Genomic DNA, 22,307 nt, shown 5'->3' with positions numbered 1-22,307 from the left:
CATAATTTTCAATGGATGAGTTCGGGAAATGAATGTACTTTAGAGATGGACTACTTGCCCTACAATATCTTTTAATTCTTAATGATGACGATGAAAGACAATTTTTTCAAAAAATTTACAAACAGAGGAAGGCCTATGGCTTTTTCTCATATAGAATAGCGAGAGACAAAGTTTGGAGAATCAGGCAGCTAACTAAGTTCAATATATACCATGGTTTGCTCTTTACTAATTTCAGCTATTTCTACAGTCATGAAACCGATGAAACTTACATAATTCTAATCTATAATTAACTCCACAGATACTTTTCATAATTGCTTACTTTGGGCTATAGTTCGCTTTTTAACACAATTTTTGTAATGATCTTACTTCAATATGATCTCTTACGAGGTTACTAGCTACTACTGCAACCCAGATCATTTAAGTTAAACAAACTATTTTAAAATTACGTCCTTGAAAGGCTGCGTGGCATTGAGGATAATATATTAGAATTCTACTCCAAAGGTCGCAGGTTCATTTCGTGCTACACTCAATTTTACACATTTGTCAATTTAAAGTTTAAACAAAAGCTTCTATAAATAGCAACTACTTGAGATCCTCTTCACTGATGACGTTAATGATGAACTATCGATCTTTTATGTAAATATCGATTCATTTTGATTTCCTTATATTATCCTGTCGAACGATAAACGTGCATAAATCTTTCATTCATTTTTTATGTCATATATGGTTACAACCTACAACCGTGACGTCGTTCATCAAGCTTTTACATGAAAATGCATTTTTTTTTTTTTTGTAAAAAGTGATTCTGTTGCAAAAAGTATTTGTATTTTAATTGCAAAAGGCACTAGACGTAAGAATTTCCTTAAAAATGAGCTATTAAACAGATTTCTATTATCCAATGCTATGCTAGTTGGGGGGATAAAACGGAAAAAGATAGCGTTGATGCAGAGTATTGTAGTTCAATCCACTTGCCTTGTTTTTCAAGCCAACATCTTTTCTTTGTTGTTCAAGCCAAGAGACTGTTATTTTTCTGTATAGGAGTTTTGGATAAGGCGGTTCTAATAATATACATTGTGTTTCTATATGAAACTAATTTTAGGAGTTAAGGGTTTTTGTATTTCTTTGTATTGGACGTGATTGTCTCTTACTAGGTTGCTAGCTACTGCTGCAAACTAGACAAAAATAAAGAAAGAGAAAAAAGATGCCGTTGATGCAGAATAGTGCGGTTTCAGCCAAATTTCATATTTTCAAACCAATGTATTTTCATCGTTATTCAACCCAAGGGACGGTAAGTTTCCTCTACAAAGTTCTTAGTTTCCTGTCGATCTAGTGTCGAATCCATTGGAAAAATCCAAAGGAATTTTCTTTTGTGCAATATATATTTTTATAAGAGTAAGCGTCAGTTATTTTAATTTTCCTCTGGTCTGTAACTCACAAGCCGATATTGAAAAAGTGCAGAGCTCAACTGGAATTTTTCTGGTGGGTCTTCTCAACATAATAAATATTTAAATAAAATTCACGCATAATAGTTTATATAGTGCATATAGTGCATCTCTCTAATATAGGACTATCCCGATGAAATTCAATAAATTTGACCTAAAGTTTGACAGGTAGGCTGCTATCAGTTTCAATATTATAAAGTGTAAATTATACAATAATAAACACAATAATAAATATCATCCAGCAATGTAAATTTAAAATAAATATATATTTAATTGTTTGAATAACTCATAATCTATCCCTTATCGGGAAAAACAATTTGCTTTAAATTTCAAAATCTTTTCTTGTTCATTTTGATGGTAACACCGGGCCCTTTCAATTCCCGGGCCGGGCTGGTCCAAATTACTCCAATTTGACAGACTGAGCCAATCCGACCCCGACCACTGAGATACTTCTTGTAGAGGCTCTTATCTTCTCTACAAAACTTGAAGCATTAATTTTCACTAATATTCCTTGCTGCGTTTCCAACTTTCCTTTCTAAAAGGAAATCTACTAGTTCACGAACTATTTCCCTGCAATTAAAATTTCCTACAATAAATATTGCTATAACTTTTTCTAAGCCTAATTTGGCTAGGCTAGAGTACTAGCTTCTATTCTTACCAACCTGGACATTACAATCCCCAATGGAAATACCATATTTCTACGTGGGATCCAGTCTATTTAGCTGATTTCGTTTTCACCATCCGCCATTCTTTGTTCTAGAAAGACATCCTAGGTTTTATTCTTATATTGTGTTTTATTTTGCTGTTCTAAAAACGGTGTTTTAATCGAAATAACGCCTTATAAGCCTTAGCGTAAAACCGAAGATTGGATTTTGATAGAACGGCGAAAACGAACGCAGCATTTGTTCCTTTGGGGGTAATTGAAATTCACCTGAGTCACTAGTATCTCAATCAGTCGGTTCTACATGAGCATATACTACTATTACTGATAACTTGCACTTTTTAATCTTAAAATGAGCAACAAGCGTTCTTTTTTATCAGTACTTTCTCAGCCTGAGCAAGACTTAGCAGCTTCCAATTCCCTGTCGATACATCCCATCCTTCCCTCAAAGAGCAACTAAAAAGCAACTTCAGTTGCTCTTTGATTCTCATCCAAGTAACTCAAATAGCTGCTTTTCCCTACGTGGATAAGTAGCGACAATTGTATTTATTATTATTGGTGGTGGTTTTTTATTTGTTTTTAGATTAGTTTTCTTTTAATTTTCTATCTTGTGCTGAAGACACCTTGTTTGGATACAGGCGAAATATCCGCGTTGTTTTAGTCTTTCAATTCTACTGGCCGTCGTCTCGTTTGAAGTTTTCTTTTTGTAGAGTTTTATCTCTCTTGATGTTATTGTCATGTCTGGCCAGTTTGGCTTAAGAACTTACATTTCCTACCCCTAGGATATGGGTTTTTGAGGCTCCTAACAATTCCAGTTAAAAATGTCTGAGTTTGTCTGTCAAAATTGTCTATATGATAGTTGATTTTTGCTGTTGTCACTCATAAAGAATACTCTATCTACAAATGTTCATACAAACGAAAGCTTTTTTAGACACTTAGGACAATGGACTATGGATGTTCACATGCGGGATAATCCTTCTCCGGAAACTACTACTTCTACTACTAAAGAATCACCGCAGCACCTAGCCACCTGAGGCCAACAAAGCTACGCACACTCCTCCTCCATTCCAATCTATCCAAAACCTCTCTCTTTGCACCATCCCAGGAAACTCCATTTATCTTAAATTTTACCTTATCCTCCCAGCCAAACCTAGGGCAACCTTCTGTTCGTCTAGCCCTAGATACTTGGCAAAAAAGGACAATCTTTGGCAATCTGTCATTCTTCATCCCCAGAACGTCGTCAACCTTTCTCTCATCGTAGCACTAGAAAATGGAATTGAACCACACTTTTTGTACAGCCTACCGTGTTAAATACGGTCGGTCAGTCGGGTGCCAAAAACTATCCCTAGGGAAATCCGTAGGGAACTCAAATATTGTTGATAGCTGATTTAGGGATCTCATTCATGTTCAACTTCATTGCAAAATTTTCGTCAATACTGCCCCCCTCCTTTTGGATAAATTCAATCCGTTTTCCCAAAACTATGTATATTTTCATGTGCTAATAACTTTTGCTGATCAACTTAAAAATAAACACATCATTATAAATTTATAAACACCACAAACAATGGATTTATTAATGCAAAAATTTTATAAACCTGAAGAATTTAGACTTCAATTGATAGTCGTCGTTCTTCGCTTACAGTTTTTACCACGAACTATTTGAGCCAAGCCTTTCATAAAACTGAGAAAGACTAATCTTCCTTCCTCCAACCCCTGTTTTTACATTCAAGTTTAATTTTCCTATAATAATGCTACTAGAATTGTCATCATCCATGAAAAGGTGCAACCCTCCATATTATACTTGGAAGTGGAAGGGCCTGAAATAGGGATGCCTGCTATGGATGCTAGCAGAGGGCAGGGGTCAATGCCCCTTGGGCAACATGACGAGATTAAAAAATATGTTTGACTAGGAAAATAAGAAACATTAGTATTTAAATTTCAATCAATATAAGGCTCCTCGTAGAGCTTGCCTCCTTCCCTCTAGTAAAATTCCAGGGTGGCCCTCGTGACTTTTGTCCACCTCTCTACCACTTGTGCTGTTAAGCATAAGAACTTAACATATTATGTAAGATAGAACTTTTCTTTTAACATGAGGGTACATATCATCGTGAAGAACCTATAGTATTCCAAAATATATAAGTGTATTCTAAAGATATTCCTGCGAACAAGATGAGATTAAAGATTAATTTAGCCCCTCCAACAAAAAAAAATAAAAAAAAATCTTTTTATGTATATCTCAACAGCCATGAAGAACTAGGAAATTTAGGCATAAAACACTTCCTGAGACTTCAGGCACCTTACCTAATATTTGGGATATAACAGTGTGTGTCTATATGTATTACTATAAATGTTCTATCTTTTTATCTATCTATATAGGCATAGGCCAACTTACTTTAGGAGATTATTTGACAGAACAATTTTGAGGGAATCCCTCACCACTCAGTGCGTCACGAGGTGTTGGATAGGAGAACGTCCGACAGATACGTTGGTTACTTATATTGAATAAGAGATGCAGACCAGGGAGGGACCTAGTCCCTAGGGGTCCATAATATAAAGTGAGGCAAACTCGCCCTGGGGTGTAAATACTGGTGAAGGAGGAAGAAAAACCTCCCATATAGCAGGGCCTATCAGCGTGTGGACACGTCCCGTGAGTTACAAATCTTCTCCCAGCAATCAGTTAAATTGCTTAGTGAAGCAAAATAACATCTCGGGGGGACCCTTTATGGGTTAAAAATGCGGCAGGGTGTAAGATCTACATTTATAGGCAACGGCCTCTACGTGAGGTGAGTAGAGTTCGCCCAGGATGAGACAGATTTTGTCTGGTGATCAAGTGCCTCTGGTTAAGGGATTCTCCCTGCCCAAACGCTCCTTTACATGGGTTGCCTTGACCTCATGGGGTGGGTGGAGCCCACCCCAAGTGTCTCAGTATCTAGGTTTTACCTAGCTCTAATCAATTCCTAGGCGTAGAGTCAGCTGGTCTTGCAACCCTCCACACAAAACAGATTGTTATGAAAAGCATAGTAAATGTCTCGTATGAACAGCTCTTTTTTACGCCAAGACACTTGCTTGTCCCTGGACCAAAAATTGACCAACGTTTGAATCTTCTTCAGCAAGATGCCTTCTTTTTTGCCACACAGACTTATTTGACTTTGAAATACTCTGGAACAAAGTCATTTTTGGCAGTGGAACTTAAACACTTCCAAATATCTATTGCCGGAATAAGATAAATAAATCCAGCTGTGGACGGAGCTGGATTCATAGGTAAGAGATATCATCTTCTCTGGTCGACCCAGAAAAATACCAAAAGGAAAGGGGTCGGGTTTTTCCTCAATGATAAGTCAAAAAAGTGTCTACTGTTGTTACCTCCTATCTCAGATAGAACCACCAGCGCTTACCTCAGTTCCAATCAAAGCAAACCGACAGTCCTTATTTGCTAGACGCCAACAAATGAAGCTGAAACTGAAACAACAGATAATTTCTTTTTGGCCCTGACAAATGAACTTTCTAAAGGCTCAATCCACTATTTTGTCATCATCCTGTAATTCAACTCCACCGAGTGCCTTAGTCACGATCTTTAGTGGCAAGTTATCGGAGCAGATACTCTAGACCATCTTAATGACAATGGATTAAGACTTCTACATCTCTGCCGAATCCGGAACCTTTTGTGAGAGATGAAAGACTCCTTGTCCTTTCTCACGAGGTTCCATTCTCAATACAAATTTCCCAGTGAACTCTCAGGCGGTTTGGACATCTACATTGGATGCCACTGACAGCTTCTGCTAGAATTATATACGACCTTCACCCCACATCCCATGGCTGGTCGCACCCGTGGGATAGACCTTGGATCAGATGGAAGGACAACCTTCCAAAGTTCCTCAAGATGGCCAACATTTCTGAGGTCAAGGCCCTCCTCATAGCAGCAGATCTGTCCACCTGGAGGGGCAAAGTTGCTATGCTTTTTACGCCACATATGGTGCGGCAGGAGCCTTAAGTCAAGTAAGTCATAGTTAGAATTTACTTTTGAAACTTATTAGAATATTTTCAATACAAAAACAGAATTAATTCTAGAACAAAAACTAAATACAAGAATAAAAAACCTGGAGATTCATATTGAAATTAAAAGAAATAAACGAACGACATAGTAATTTGTAGAAGTACCCCATATAGGGGTACCCTATTCTTGCATATTTCTCTTTTTAATGCAGGTAGATCGCAAATAAAAACGATCTAGGCATACCTCTCCCGCCTCATCTCTAAAAGTAAATTTATTTATGGAATATTTCTTAAAATTTTCAATTTATCCTTTCTATTCTCTTACGCCAAGTTTCATAGTATAAGACAATCTTGATTTTAAATATAAGCAACATGAAAATATTGTCATAAATATAAAAATAAAATATAGATATAATTATGTTTTAAGTATATTATAAAAATAATATACATTTATAAATAAATGTAATATTCAATATATGTCTGCAACAACGAGTAGCTGCAGAGACAAAGAAATGAAAGAAAAAATTCTATAAGATAGACATCTTCCTTACTACTCAATAAAAGAAGAAACACCCTCTTCCACACATCCTCATCTCCATTTCGGTTTCGGTTTTTTAACCATTGCCTTGTTGTTGTGTTTATTATCATCACATTACTGAATACAGAGATGAAAAAATTGAGCCTTCTTCAATCTATTAAAATGAAACTTCCAGACAGTCAAGCATCTAAAACCATATTTTGTTTACACAGAATGTGTTCCAAAACTTAGCTATTGTTAGTTCTGATTAATTATTAGTAATTATCTTAGTTCCATGACAATGGATAACAAAAAATTTTGGCCTATTTGTATTACTTTAATTGCAGAATAGACTGCAATGTTAGCAAATTTATGTATTACAAGCATTTTAGAACTTCGTTTTTATCAGCTGTTTTAGCTAAAGCTACTAAACTAATTAATGACCCTTGAAGATAATTGTATTTCGGATCCAATATGATTGCAACAATGCAACAATTCAAATTAATGAAAATTTCACGGAACTAAAGGTTTCTTATCTTTGATTAATGTGCGGCCATCTATTATCAATATAAAATAGGTAGCAGAGCTGGTATTAGATACTATTTTGAACCATCAGAGATTCTTTCTAATAACATAATGCAAGAATAATGTATACATGCATATGTTTTTAGTTTTTATTTTCTGTTTGGTTTAATTTTCAATTCATTTTCTTATTCCTAGTAAGGGTTTCAATCAATTCATTCCCCACACAAATTAGCTGTATTCTGTTGTTTGGGGGAAATTATTTCATTTTGATGTTTTATTGTGATTTGTCAATAACTGAACTAAACTTTCTTTTAATTCAATAGTTAACAGACTACAGCTGGCCATTCTTAGGGGATTTTTGTTAATGTCAATATGTACAGAGGGCAATAAAGTAAACTGTTTTCCTTAAATTCCAAATTTAATTAAACTTCATTTCATTCATTATTTCAGAACGAAATAATAACTTTCCTGTATTTCATTACCTATGGATCTAATATTACAATTTAATTCATATTCACTTGCAATTTTCCTGCTGTTGAAATTTGAATCAAGTTCAATTTTAAATATGTTGAGTTATAATACCAAGTAATGTGACAATGAAATCTGATTAAAAGGAAACTCAAACAACCACACGTATCTTAAAAAAAAACCGAGCAAGAATTCAGTGTTTAACAAAAAAATTTCCATATTCAGTTATGCAGTTTTTGATAAAATCAGGCACCAAAAAAAATGACAAATGGGTGGAAAATCAGCAAAAATAAGTCAAAATTTTATTGTAATACACTTGGTAATTAAGGGTTTTATTAATGTTTCAATTAATACTGACGAAAACTGTTGTCACTAAACTTAGGTAATTTTATTCATTTCCACGGTCTAACGTGGCAACACTAGTGAATGTGGCACTGATTTCTAAACTTCATAAATATTGAAACAATTAAAAGAAAATCTTTAGAAAATTGCGATTCACGGGTATGAGCAAAACTAAGATGGGTCTAGTGGACAAATAGCGGCTTTAATTTGACGTGGAATTTAATTTGATGCTTTAAATAGTTACGACGCTTCATTAGTAGGCCTGAATAGTGCCAAAATATTATCGTTCGGGAGCTTTAGGGTAGCCAATCATTTAAGAACTTTTAAGTGTTACGTGTAAACCCTCTCAGCTTCTACCACATACCACTTGGTAGTCGTGCATAAGTCCCGAAACTTCCGTAAATTTAGAAACGGGTAGTTAGAGAGAGAAAGAGATAGGTTTATTTAAACAACATCGTAGCTAACAGCTAATTTGTGTTGCTTCACTATGCTAAATAACAAACTAACACAAAAAAAACAGAAGAAAATATTACTTGGCTTGCGTGGCGGTTCGTGTGTAGAAGTAGCTCTACTGTGAACAGTGCTGACATCTAAAAAAAGGGACGGTAGCAGAAACTGGTGGCTTCGTCAGAAGATTAAAAGTCACCAAGTTCGAAAAGCCACCGTATACAGGGGGTGAAGAAAGTCAAATAAAGTATCTTTCCTCTACTTAATTTGCGTATTGATGGCAGAAAAAACTGTCAGGATAGTCACTGCTTTAACTGGTGACACCATTCACGAAGCAGCACACATATATTGGGCACTATTGAGCTAAACTTGGTAGATGGGCTCTGCAGCTGTGCTAGCGCAACAGCGCCATCTAACAAGAAAAAAGTTATTCTATACAACCAATTATAAGCTTCATCTAAGGAGGAAAAATTTGACAGAAGGCTAAAAATAGATATACAAACATAAAGTTAATTGACATATAAACTTTGGTTATTGACACGACTGAACTATGAAGAGGGTTTCTATATAGTTGTAATATAACAAAAAATATCAAAATATATATTGTTTATTTTTTGCATTATTTGGGGGGGGGTCTGGATTAAGGCAATAGCCATAAGCATTTCAGTTTTTTTAACCTGAGTAATTTTTGCATAACCTTCAAAAGTTTTTTCCAAACCCTCAACAGGGGCGGATCCAGGGGGGCTGAGGCACCTTGTGCCCCCAAGATTTTCTGGTGCCCTCATCCGCATTTCGTTCTTTTTTCTTTTTTACTCTTTTTCTGAGTATACTTGTCAATTTGATCAATTACTCGTAGGTGATTTACGGAATTAACAACAGAAAGCAAAGCTTTTCTATAAATGTAAAGGGCAAAGTTGAAACTTAAGACGAACAAAAATTATTTATCTTCTGCCGGTTCAGTTTATTGCAAAATTGGCATAAAAATCTTTGCTTGGTGCAAAGATTTTTCTACGAACATGGAACTTTCCCCTATTTCACGAGAATGGAAACACCCGTTGAAGACAAAAGGGGTATCTTCAACACGCTTCATAAACATGGTAACACAGTTATAGCTATTTGTATATTTGCAATGACATATTGAAAAGTAGCCTTGTAGCTAAAAGTTCAAAATGGATAAAAATAAAGATTTGGACACGAGAATAGAGTAGATAAGAGACGAAGACTGATGGCTGAATGTGCAAGGGGATCGAAGGATATTCCCAGATATTATGGTAAAATATGTGAAAATACCCAGAAATCAAAAGGCAAGTTTTAACTAATAATAAACCCCCTCACCCTCCAAAATCTTTAATTTTAATTTTTAACTAATAAATAGCGAATGGCCCAATAGGGCTTTCGTGTGAATAAATCTGTCTATCTATTTATTTTAATTATATAGCTAATTTGGTTGAAATTAGAAAGAAAAAGCAATTTAGGCCAGAAACAGATACATGAGGTTGGAGAGGGCGGCCCTTCTCCCAAGACACTTCATACGCACTTACTCCGTTTGTTTTTTCTTTCTTTAAATCTTTTTTAAAATAAAATTTTTGATTTAGTCCCAACCTTGAGTCGCATTGGCACCAATGGTTCAGCAGCCCCCTTACCTATGATTTTGCTCTTGATCTGTTAGAGATTCAGACATGAAACTGCTCGTAAGACCAGTTTAATAATCATTCCGTCATAAAATTAAAACGTAAACCTCGCTTTCAAGAAAAATGAATCATATAAATAAACTTGCTTCCTGGATCTTCAACTTCAGAATGTGTTTTCTTTGTTTTGGCAGATTTTTTGATTCTCTTAATTGTGAGCCCGTCCATTTAATGTATGGTGTCTAGGCTTCAATGATGGGGATATAACAAGGCAACTTACAAAATTAATTTATTTACGGTGTAATTTTTTCCAACTGCCCCTGTCCACTCCCCACTCAAAAAATTCTTAATTTTAGTATCGCGACTAATTAAATAGCGAATGGCCCAATAGGGCTTTCGTGTGATAAATCTGTCTATCTATTTATTCTAACTATATAGCGAGTTTGGGTTGAAATTAGATGAACCAAGATGTAAGGGATCGGATCAAAATTAATTATAGAAAGTTTATTTTCAAATCTAAATGGAAGAATAACTTAAAGAGAGATTATTTGTTTATCATAGGAGTTTTCTTATAAATATTACGGAAATGTTAGTTATGTTTCTTAGTTTTCTTATTACTTTTTATGTTTTCTTAGTTATGCTTCCAATAGTGCTTCAGATTTATCTTCTTTTGCTATGTTACCCCTTGCTTATTTAAGTCTTGGATAGTTCTGATTGAAATACTTGAAAAATAACTAAGAATAGCAGAACGAAAGGCAGAGCATAAAATTGCCTATTCATTCTATTTTTAGAGTCACCTGCTGTGCATATCTCAGGTGAATTTATTAATGAAGAAATAATGAAACGAAAAAATGAGTTGTGCAATACATTACGGTTTTTTCCTCGTGAAAAATATATGAAACAAGTGAATTTAAATGGTTATAAATAATGCATAAAGTACATGAAGTTCAAGACTGAAATAAAACCCTTCTTAATTTCCATCCACTTATATTACTTATTTCATTAGTCGCTCTTTTCGTGCTCATTTTCTATCCGCTTATCTCAGCGTTGTTACTAAAGTTATTTAGTCTCTTTTCACAGTTCGAACAAAGATGGCAAATGTAGCTTGCTTTTCTACTCTAACATAATGACACAGGAATTTCTAGTGAATCTCTCTAAGATTCAGTCTGTATTCAATTCCTAGAAACTAAGGACAGGAAAAGAATGTTTAAAATATTTATGTTACTTGCTTATTATTTCATTATTAATTTTTGAGTTAGTTTATTGACAATAACTCAAAATGTCGAAAATGGAAATAGTATAAATAATTTATCTATAATAGAATAAAAATAACATGGATTAATTATTAGTTATTGTAAAAAACATTTCTTTTATAATTAATCTAAATATTTACTCAAGATTTACGTTAAAATTACAAAATTCAAATAATACTTTATAATTATTAGATTCTGTAAATTCCTCACGTTTTTCAGTAGATAAACTAACCTTAATATATACATAAACAGAAAATAAATAAAAATAATTTTTTTTTTACAAAACTCCTCCCCCGGCTGTTATCCATTTTTATTTATTTTTTTTGGTGTTGGTGATCTTACATAAGCCTGGGTTCTGAGGCAAATCCATAGGGTCTTTTGTCTGGAGGGAATCTGGCAGATTCTTAAGCCTTGATCTGAGCTCCCTGGTCCAATTTTATTGACATCATCAACTGCTACACGAGATAATAGTGATAGTTGAAATGTTGGTGAGCAAATGATGATCAGTCAATCGCTTAACCAGCTCAGCCATCCTCAGCCTGTAAAAACATTTTACACAATCTTTTTGTAATGTATTTGATAAGCTTTGATGCGTGTTCGGATTTCTTCCCAAAATCGCGAATGATGGATTCTCTAGGGAAGAAAGCCTGAGCTAACTAAAATAAAAATTATTTTCGATTTGGTAATTTGTTTAATGAAACTGATAACTTATAAATAGAGAAACATTTAATCAAAATTAAATGAAAAATAAGCATAATCGGACTATTAGAAAAGAAGATTTAGACATTGGAATAGAATACACGATTACAGGAGTGGAATATCTTGCAACTGAGTATGGAAAGAAAGTCGTTATCATTTTTTATTTTAAAGGTGAAATGGTTGATCTCTTTGCACCTAAGCGGTTTGATTCGTAAGCATCTGATCTTGAAAAGAAATTAAAAAATTAGATAGAGGTGTGATTTTAAAGGCTATTGAAAGAAAAATAAAGATAAAATAAATCATTTATATGTTGATATCGAACTATCCAATAAACATTAAATTGTTATCTTTTATCTGTACTATATGAAAAATGGAAAATAATTAATTTCTCGTTTCACAAGAACTTTTTATGATGTTAAAGCTCAGGATGTGAAATTGTAATTTAAATCTTAATTTAAACTGCTGTGAACTCAAGTAGAAATGGGGTAAATTCACGGAATGATCTAGGTGGGATCTCGAATCCGTATTCACATTGTGAGAAGTATAAAACGAGATCAAATTTGATATCCAAGGGCCTATTTTCATTTGGATATCGGGATGGAATAGTTCAAAATGTGCAGTATTTGATGTTGGAATTACGTAAAATGGATTGATGTAAAGCGGATCGCAACTGATGATCTGTCGATCGCCTTATCAACTCCTGACCTCATCAACTCCCTTATCAACTGGCCTGTAAAGAGATTTATACGCTTTTTTTGTGTTTCATTTGACAGGCTTCCAAAATAGAACCTGAGACCTTTCTTTTCCGAGTCTAGCACTCCGATTTACGGTATAGGAGACTTATTAAAAGTCAGAAAGGAAATCGTTTTGTTAGATAAATTATTTCCGATTCAGAAATATTTGTATGATAAAATTAGCAACTAATAAATTTCGAAAATCTTAAGTGAAATTAAAATGTAAAAAAAATACAATCGAACTAATAGGTAAGAAGATTTAGACATTGGCATGGAATACATGATTAAGGGAATGAATCGTGTTACAACTAAATATGGAAAGAAAATTGTTTTATTATTGATTTTAAAGGTGAAATGGTCGATCTATTTGTACCAAAGCGTTATGATTCAAAAGCAGCTAATCTTGAAAAGAAATTGAAAAAAAATAGACCAAGGTATGATTCTAAGGGCTATTGAAAGGGAAAATAAACATAATATAAATGTTTAGATATTTATATCGAACTATCCACTAAATATTAAATCATTTAAAATTATTACATTTTATCAGTAGTAAATGAAAAATTTAACATAAAGAAATTTTTATTTCATAAATTCATCAAATGCTTATTTTACCTGATTTGTTTTAATCTTAAAGCTCAGGAAGGGGAAACTGTAAGAATGTCAGAAAGCTTCATTTAAAAAGGTAGGAACTCAATTTAAATGTGGTATATTGATGAGATGATGTAGATGGGGTCTAAAACCTGTGTTCACATTGTGAAAAGTATAAAAATGAGACCGAATGTGATTTCCATGGGCATTTTTTTTCACTTTGAATGTAGAGACGGCAAATCTTCAAATTATGTAACTTGATGTGAAAATTAATTTAAAATGGGTTGAAAATGTTGTAAGTTAATAGGGTGATCTAGGTAAGGCAGAAATTATATATTCTATACTAATGTCAATCCCATCAATTTTTAAAAAAATTAATTGTTAAGCAGCTCTCTACGATGTTCCAGTGCCACGCTATCTGAATTTCAAAAGAAAAAAAAGAAAGAAAAAAGATGCCTTATATGCAGAGTATCGTGGTTGCGCCCACTTTTCTTGATTTTCAAGCCAATATATTCCCTTACTGTCCAAACCAATGGACAGCTAATTTCCTATGCAGGGTTTCAGCCAAGGTGGTTCTGGTAATGTATTCTTTTTATCTGACTCTATTTTCAGGAGGAATGGGTTATTATATATATAGGTATTGGAGTTGATCGTTTCTCACTAGGTTGCGATCTACCCCTGCAACCCATCCCTGCAACCCCTGCAACATCTACCCCAACATCTAATCTTGTCAAAAAATAAGCGTATGTTGTGTCATCATGTACACAATCATTTATTTAATTGTTTATTTACTGTAGGCTATACAGAAGTTCCTTGTTTAATATTACGTTTCCTGTTTTCAAGCTAATGAATATTCCTCGTTATTCAAGCCAAGTAACAGTTAGTTTCCTATATAGGGGCTCTAGACAAGGCGGTTTTAAAAGTGTACTTCTTTTTTGTGATAATACTCCATTTTTAGCAATTACAGGTATTTGCATCTTTAAGTATTGGAGGTTATCGTCTCTTACTAAACAAAATGCAGTTCTTTATAAGACATAGATTTTGTTTAAAACTATTTTTTAATTAGAAAAGTACGTAGTGGCGGCAAATTCCCGATGTTATAATATTTTAAGCTACCGCCGTGCTATACAAAAATGTAGTTTTTTATAAAAATTTTATCAAATTTAAAAATAATTTTTTAATTACAAAAGGGTTTTTAAACCTATCAATCAAGTTTAAAATAGGCCATTTAATAGCTCTCTTCGAGGTTCCATCACGAAGATATTTGAGGTGGCAATGCAAAAACAAAGAAGATGTCGTATATGCAGAATAACGTGGCTGCAGCTCTTTTGTTGATTTTCAAGCCAATATGTTTCCCTTGCTATTTAAGCAAAGGGAGAGTAAGCTTCATATATAGAGGTTTCGGACAAGGCGGATCTAATAGTGTCTCTCTTGTTTTGATCTGCCTATAATTTTAGGAGTTATAGTATTTTCTATTTCTTACTATTGCACGTAATCGTCTCTTACTAGGTTACTAGCTTCCCCGGCAACCTGATTTAGGAGTCATGGGGAATCGAACACCTTAGGCGTTGAAGTGTGTTCTCTTAAGAATCTAGTATTCCCTCTACTCGCATACACAATAAACCACCACCTCTCCTTTCTAGTGACTACAAATAACAAAAGGTAAGGGAACGAGAAATTACTTTAATGTTGGCCGTTGTCTTCTCTGAAAATTTTTTACCGCCCAATCACTGGAAAATAGCCCTTGAAAATTCCCACTGGAAAATTTTCTCTTGAAAATTCCCTCAACCGAAAATTCTCCTTGGAAAATGGTCCTCATTGCAATTTCCAGCGTCGAAACTTCCTGGGAAAAATCTCCCTGGATCATTCTCCCCTAGGGAACTTCACCCTGGAGCACTTGGAGCAATTGACAAGCAACAAAGAAAGTACAAAATATTTTCTTCAAAATGTCGATTAGATGTCATAAGGGGTTAAAAAAAGGGCCAGATATTAAAAACAGTTTTAGGACAGGGGTTGGCTTGTCTCCAATGACTTTCGACTTAAAAAAGAACTAGAGATCTCAATTTTCAATCAAATGAGTGTTCTGCAAAGTTTACACGACCACAAGGAGGAGGTTGGAGGTGAGGGAGGGATAGTCCTCCTCATACAAGGAATAATTTCTCCTCATAATGGGTTTAAATGTTACCCTTTACTTTTATCAGCCAAGACTAGGAATACTCCCGGAAATTAAAGAGGGTTATACATCAATTTACACCTCGACCGCCCCTACCATCTCTTCCTTACAACTAATTTTGTGGTTATCTAAAGTCTCAATGAGAGTTGGGATGTTTTGGTATTAAAATTCACCCTTTGAGGCATCTGCCCCCCTTACCAACGACAGAAAACCCCACTATAGAAGTCCCAAGCTCTCATTTACAAATATTTGTAGTTGTGTATTTTTTTCACAGAGTAATTTTAAGCAAAAGAATCAACAAGTAAAACGATAGGGATTTTACCTAAGACAGTGAAATTTCCTTAGACCTCAAGAATATTTCTTTTATAAATCCAAGAACCTTCCTCAACAAACTGCGTATATGGTAGAGTTGAACCAATGGTTGTAGAAGATCGGGAGAGGTCTCACTTTAATAAAAATTAGAAGTTTAGTGACCTTAAAAGTAACCAAAGACAATGAAGGAAAACTAGCCCCTTCCATGCCTCTTTTCCCCCAAAAACACCCGAATAAAAGTTTTACATATCCACTTGGCTCATCATAATTGAAAAGTCCAATAAATAATAATGATGATAATTTAAAGATTCCCGCTAATACAAAAACGAAGAAAAAAGCAAACTATAAAATATGGGGAAACAAAAAGGAATTTACACATCCTACAGAAAATAACACTAACAAAAGTCTTTGTGTCATTTGAACACATACAATTAATGCACAGGTGAAGAAATGCAAACGTTTGCTGTTGCACTTTTTGTGGCCGTAATTTCGGTGGCTTATTGTGGCTCTTTTCATCTGTGGCTCTTCTGTGGCTCTCTTGTGGCATTTTCATCTGATGATAGCTTTTAAAATTAATTCATTTTGTATATTAGAACCAGAATGAATGACAGATTTTGCCGTTGCATATATTGCTATCAAATCTTTGTTTTAGGAAGTTTTGTTATCTATTGACATGGGTCACTCTTAAGTTCCTGTTTTTTACTGTGGCCTTTTTGACCCATGGCTCCCTTAAATATGCATCAAGGCTGATACATAAATAGCCCCTCCACCTTAACCACCCATTTTTGACATTCAAGTTCAATATTTCTTAAAATAGATACTTTGACAATGATAATCTTTCCTTTAAAATAAGAACCCCCTCAATAACTTATCTTGAGAGAGACTTTAAACATCAAAATCTAATTACGGGATCATTATTTCCTTGAATTTCATGACGAATTCCTCGAACCATTCTTTTTTATAGGGATGTTCCCCGTTGATACTAGTAGGGGAAACAATTTCTCCTGGAGAAAAAGAATACATTAAATTATGTATATAAATAGGAGGGTGAGAGTTATTACCATTTAAATCTTACTGAAAAGAATTTTCCTTTTAGCACTTACCATCCCCTATCAATCGCCGTCACCATTACCCTCCCCTCATACGTTTAGATTTACTAGCCCCTTGTATCCACCTATACTCCGAAGACTTGTCAGGAGTTTTGGTAGATCGGAAAAGCATTCCCCGTCCTAGACTGAAATAACCTTTATACCCTACAAGTAATCTTATTCTACATTCACCTCATTTCTAAATGGTTTCAATATAAAAAGTGTAGACGTCAGTGTAAAACATGGCTACAATGAACAATTCTGCTCGCAACAGCCACTCTCTGAAAACATTCATTTTCAGATTTATCCCAATGATGACTGCTTCATATCTTTATCATCCAAATTGTCAATTTATAAGTTGTGCTGAGGAAAAAGTCTGATAATTTAACTCCCACTGCTACCGATGGATTATCCTATGAAAATAGCGTACTACACAACTTTTTGATACAATCATGTGTCTACACAAATGAAACGCTGGTGAGTACTAGCAGCAATCTATCAAACTATGCAAGCTACGTATAAATTATGTTGATGACTCCAATGTCCTATGAGATATTGAGAAGTCGGGCGATGGGATATGATTATAGATCAAATGTTGATACTGATTATGAACCCACTCAGTCGGCAAGCAAGGTGTATCAATTAGTCGGTAGACTTAATCATGACATGTATAATATACCTTAATGGATGCCTGCCAAATTTAAAACTGACATAAATTTACAACTCACTCTGTCCAAATTGATTTTGAGAAAAACACTTGATGTAGCACCCAAATCAAACGTCAGTATTACCTTGGCAGTACTTCATGTATGAAACCAATAGGTTATGAGTTCTGTTGCTTAGGCAATTGAACAATTAAGAGCCACGGGAAATAATATTCAACTGCTCGGTCCTCACAAAATCACCATTCAACGACATAGCCATTGGTTGAAGTACCTATGCTCACTCTTCATTTATCAATGGTTAAGTTCCTTTAAAATTCGCTTAAGTATTCATGAAAAAATTACCAGTGCTATAGGATCATGCAAAATTCTCCACACAAATCTGAAGTGTTTGAACTTTCATCTCTTGTATGTAAAGTAAATGGCATTCCTCTGTACTATTTATATTTGATAAATTCTATAGAACCTTATTTGAATTGACAAAGCAATGTCTGGATCGAGATTTGAAAGCGGTATAACCGATAAAATTTTTGCAAATATTGTCCGAACGGACACTGTACGTCTAGAGTTAAATTTTTCCGAACCGTTGGTAGAGAGTGCAGCACTAACCTCACTAAATGAATTTGAAACCTGTTGAGAAATCACCCCCGACAGTAGTCGGGGGTGAACAAAAATCAAATAATAGATGTATTTAACTTAGATCCAAATATAAATCTTATTGCAAACCGTCGTATTTCCTTGGACATCTTTGTGGTGCTAGCAATACCATTATCATAGTTAATTGTAGTCCTTTGACTGTGCAGACGGGGTATTGAATATGCATCTTTCAAACAACAGAGAATAATGGATTTTTTTTATCCTCTTGGTCTGTCATGGGCATTCTACATGCTTCACATCCAAAAATTTCTCGAAAAAGGGGGGAAAATAATTTAAAATCGAAAACGAGTACAAGATTTAATAGCCAAAAGCTGGGATTTTCATGCACTACTATATTTTATTTTTCGATGTCATTTAGAATGATTTTCTCAGCAACTATGTAGACAATTTTCGATTGAATGACTTCATAGTAGAAAATACACTGTTCCACCTGTATTAAATTGATTTCACGACCCTAAGAATAGAGTGTTTTATGAATATATGTAAATTTGTTTATTAATTAAACACATATTTACAATAATAAAGTCTTTTGTCCCCATCTCTTAGATTTCTTCTTCTTTGTCATTTAGAAAGTCATCGACAATAATTAGTGGTGGCATTCGACTTGTTCTTACTATTCGACATTCGACATGATGATTAGATTAGGATTTGACTTGAACCGATCTTGGCGTGCAAAATGACGGTAATATTTTCTACAATATAATGTAACTATAACTATGTCTCTATGTAAAGTCAATGATACTATTTTGATTAATATGTAAAATTAACAAGATTCAATTGGCTAATTTGAAGTAATATAACACATGGCATTCTCTAATGAAGAATCAGTTTTTGTAACAGCCAAATAAAATTCAATGGGCGCGAAAACATAGAGACTAAAAAAAATCATTCTGAAAGAGTCTTAAATCAACATGGAACCTTAACTGTTTTAAGGTAGTGCTCCAAAGCAAATCCAATACACCATTTTGTTTTGTTTTGGTTAGTATTGCAAAAAATTGAGTAAATACGTTTGACCCGTGACGTAAAAGCCTTATACAATATTCCAAGATGGAGAATCTTTTTCGTGATATTGTCAAGCATTCTTTGAAAGAATATTTTCTTTTGTACTGGTAACAACTGATATTGATCTTTTTTCCAAAGTCACAAGATTCCGCATGATATTCTGTTTCTCAAGTTCATGAATTTCTGTTCTTGACACTTCACTGCTGATTATAGACTAACTATCAAAGCCAAGAGTGAAGATGCTTTCTACTTTTTGCACACCCTGAAAGCCTATTGGCTTCTAAAGGAGAGGAATAAACGACCATGTATAATATCTGACAAAAAAAATCATTATAAAACATTTTTATTGTCAGAAATGTAATTATTGAATAATATGTGTTTTTGCTCTTTTTTCACGAGGTGAGTCAATCTCAACGTGCCTCATTATTTCATTCAATCTATATTATAATTTGGATATATTCATTATATTCACTTTCGCAGAGAGACATAATTGTTTTAATAATTTAAATATACTCAAAGATGAAACATATCTACCAAACATCTCATCACACTCAAATGTTAGCCGACAATCATTTCCAATTTTAACTGCTACTTTGGGGGCTATTGTATTCATGTCATCACAGTCAACTCTTTCAAGTTGCAATAGCACAGGACCATTCATTTTTAGAAAACTGAACATTTTTCGAACTTGAATAAATATATACTAACCAAATCTTTATTTGGAACTGTGATACTGTGTAACTCTCCATCGAGTTTTTATACCAATGATCACGTGATGCTAACCTCATGGGTATTATGCCCTTCTATGGGGGGAGTACTGTCCGATCGGAGTATAATCCCATCTGTTAACACCGGGCAAGTGATGTTTCCAGGAAATGTTTCTATCACCGAAAGCTGAGAAAACGCTATGTGTGTCTTCAGATCAGTGAGATATACGTGTCATTGGAGAATAGGTGGCTACAAGGGGCTATCAACTCCAATAATACAACGAGATAGGGCTTCATCCAGAATATTGTCCCCCATACTATTCATAATTATTGATGCAAAATTATACACCTTTGTAGGTAATTGTATCAAGCTGCAAAAAATGAAAAAGATTTTGTTTTTCAATAAAATGAAGTGACAAAGTTAAATCAATTTCAGTTAAATGAAGCTTAAAATTAATATCTAATTTTAACCGTGTGCTTTGTATGGACTATGTGCATCTTTAGGATCGAACGCTCCACAACGCAGTATTACTATCCCTGAAACTGGAAAAATTTCCAGTTTCTCAAATTGTTTTGAAATTTTGTTTTGAAATTGTTTTGAAATTTTGAAATTGTTTTGAAATTTTTGTATGGACTATGTGCATCTTTAGGATCGAACGCTCCACAACGCAGTATTACTATCCCTGAAACTGGAAAAATTTCCAGTTTCTCAAATTTTTTTGAAATTTTGTTTTGAAATTGTTTTGAAATTTTGAAATTGTTTTGAAATTTTTGTATGGACTATGTGCATCTTTAGGATCGAACGCTCCACAACGCAGTATTACTATCCCTGAAACTGGAAAAATTTCCAGTTTCTCAAATTTTTTTGAAATTTTGTTTTGAAATTGTTTTGAAATTTTGAAATTGTTTTGAAATTTTTTTATGGACTATGTGCATCTTTAGGATCGAACGCTCCACAACGCAGTATTACTATCCCTGAAACTGGAAAAATTTCCAGTTTCTCAAATTTTTTTGAAATTTTGTTTTGAAATTGTTTTGAAATTTTGAAATTGTTTTGAAATTTTTGTATGGACTATGTGCATCTTTAGGATCGAACGCTCCACAACGCAGTATTACTATCCCTGAAACTGGAAAAATTTCCAGTTTCTCAAATTTTTTTGAAATTTTGTTTTGAAATTGTTTTGAAATTTTGAAATTGTTTTGAAATTTTCTTATGGACTATGTGCATCTTTAGGATCGAACGCTCCACAACGCAGTATTACTATCCCTGAAACTGGAAAAATTTCCAGTTTCTCAAATTTTTTTGAAATTTTGTTTTGAAATTGTTTTGAAATTTTTAAATTGTTTTGAAATTTTTTTATGGACTATGTGCATCTTTAGGATCGAACGCTCCACAACGCAGTATTACTATCCCTGAAACTGGAAAAATTTCCAGTTTCTCAAATTTTTTTGAAATTTTGTTTTGAAATTGTTTTGAAATTTTGAAATTGTTTTGAAATTTTTTTATGGACTATGTGCATCTTTAGGATCGAACGCTCCACAACGCAGTATTACTATCCCTGAAACTGGAAAAATTTCCAGTTTCTCAAATTGTTTTGAAATTTTGTTTTGAAATTGTTTTGAAATTTTGAAATTGTTTTGAAATTTTTGTATGGACTATGTGCATCTTTAGGATCGAACGCTCCACAACGCAGTATTACTATCCCTGAAACTGGAAAAATTTCCAGTTTCTCAAATTTTTTTGAAATTTTGTTTTGAAATTGTTTTGAAATTTTGAAATTGTTTTGAAATTTTTTTATGGACTATGTGCATCTTTAGGATCGAACGCTCCACAACGCAGTATTACTATCCCTGAAACTGGAAAAATTTCCAGTTTCTCAAATTTTTTTGAAATTTTGTTTTGAAATTGTTTTGAAATTTTGAAATTGTTTTGAAATTTTTGTATGGACTATGTGCATCTTTAGGATCGAACGCTCCACAACGCAGTATTACTATCCCTGAAACTGGAAAAATTTCCAGTTTCTCAAATTTTTTTGAAATTTTGTTTTGAAATTGTTTTGAAATTTTGAAATTGTTTTGAAATTTTTTTATGGACTATGTGCATCTTTAGGATCGAACGCTCCACAACGCAGTATTACTATCCCTGAAACTGGAAAAATTTCCAGTTTCTCAAATTTTTTTGAAATTTTGTTTTGAAATTGTTTTGAAATTTTGAAATTGTTTTGAAATTTTTTTATGGACTATGTGCATCTTTAGGATCGAACGCTCCACAACGCAGTATTACTATCCCTGAAACTGGAAAAATTTCCAGTTTCTCAAATTGTTTTGAAATTTTGTTTTGAAATTGTTTTGAAATTTTGAAATTGTTTTGAAATTTTTGTATGGACTATGTGCATCTTTAGGATCGAA

At 33.8% G+C, this 22,307-nt stretch overlaps 1 protein-coding gene across 2 annotated transcripts in view; it reads left to right on the top strand.

Moving 5' to 3' along the window:
- The window catches only part of LOC136038882 (uncharacterized), a 154,398-nt gene that overhangs the window by 46,863 nt on the left and 85,228 nt on the right, over positions 1-22,307 (top strand). Inside the window, exon 2 of one of the 2 annotated variants that reach the window (XM_065722349.1) lies at positions 17,172-17,347. The exons of the other annotated variant lie outside the window; for it this stretch is intronic. The gene's annotated coding sequence lies outside the window, so the exon portion shown is untranslated. The remainder of the gene's footprint in view (positions 1-17,171; positions 17,348-22,307) is intronic. 2 annotated transcript variants of the gene reach the window in all.

The sequence above is a fragment of the Artemia franciscana genome, chromosome 18 (genome assembly GCF_032884065.1).
Source record: "Artemia franciscana chromosome 18, ASM3288406v1, whole genome shotgun sequence".
NCBI classification, from domain to species: Eukaryota; Metazoa; Arthropoda; class Branchiopoda; order Anostraca; family Artemiidae; genus Artemia; species Artemia franciscana.
This window is presented reverse-complemented; position numbering and strand designations above follow the sequence as displayed.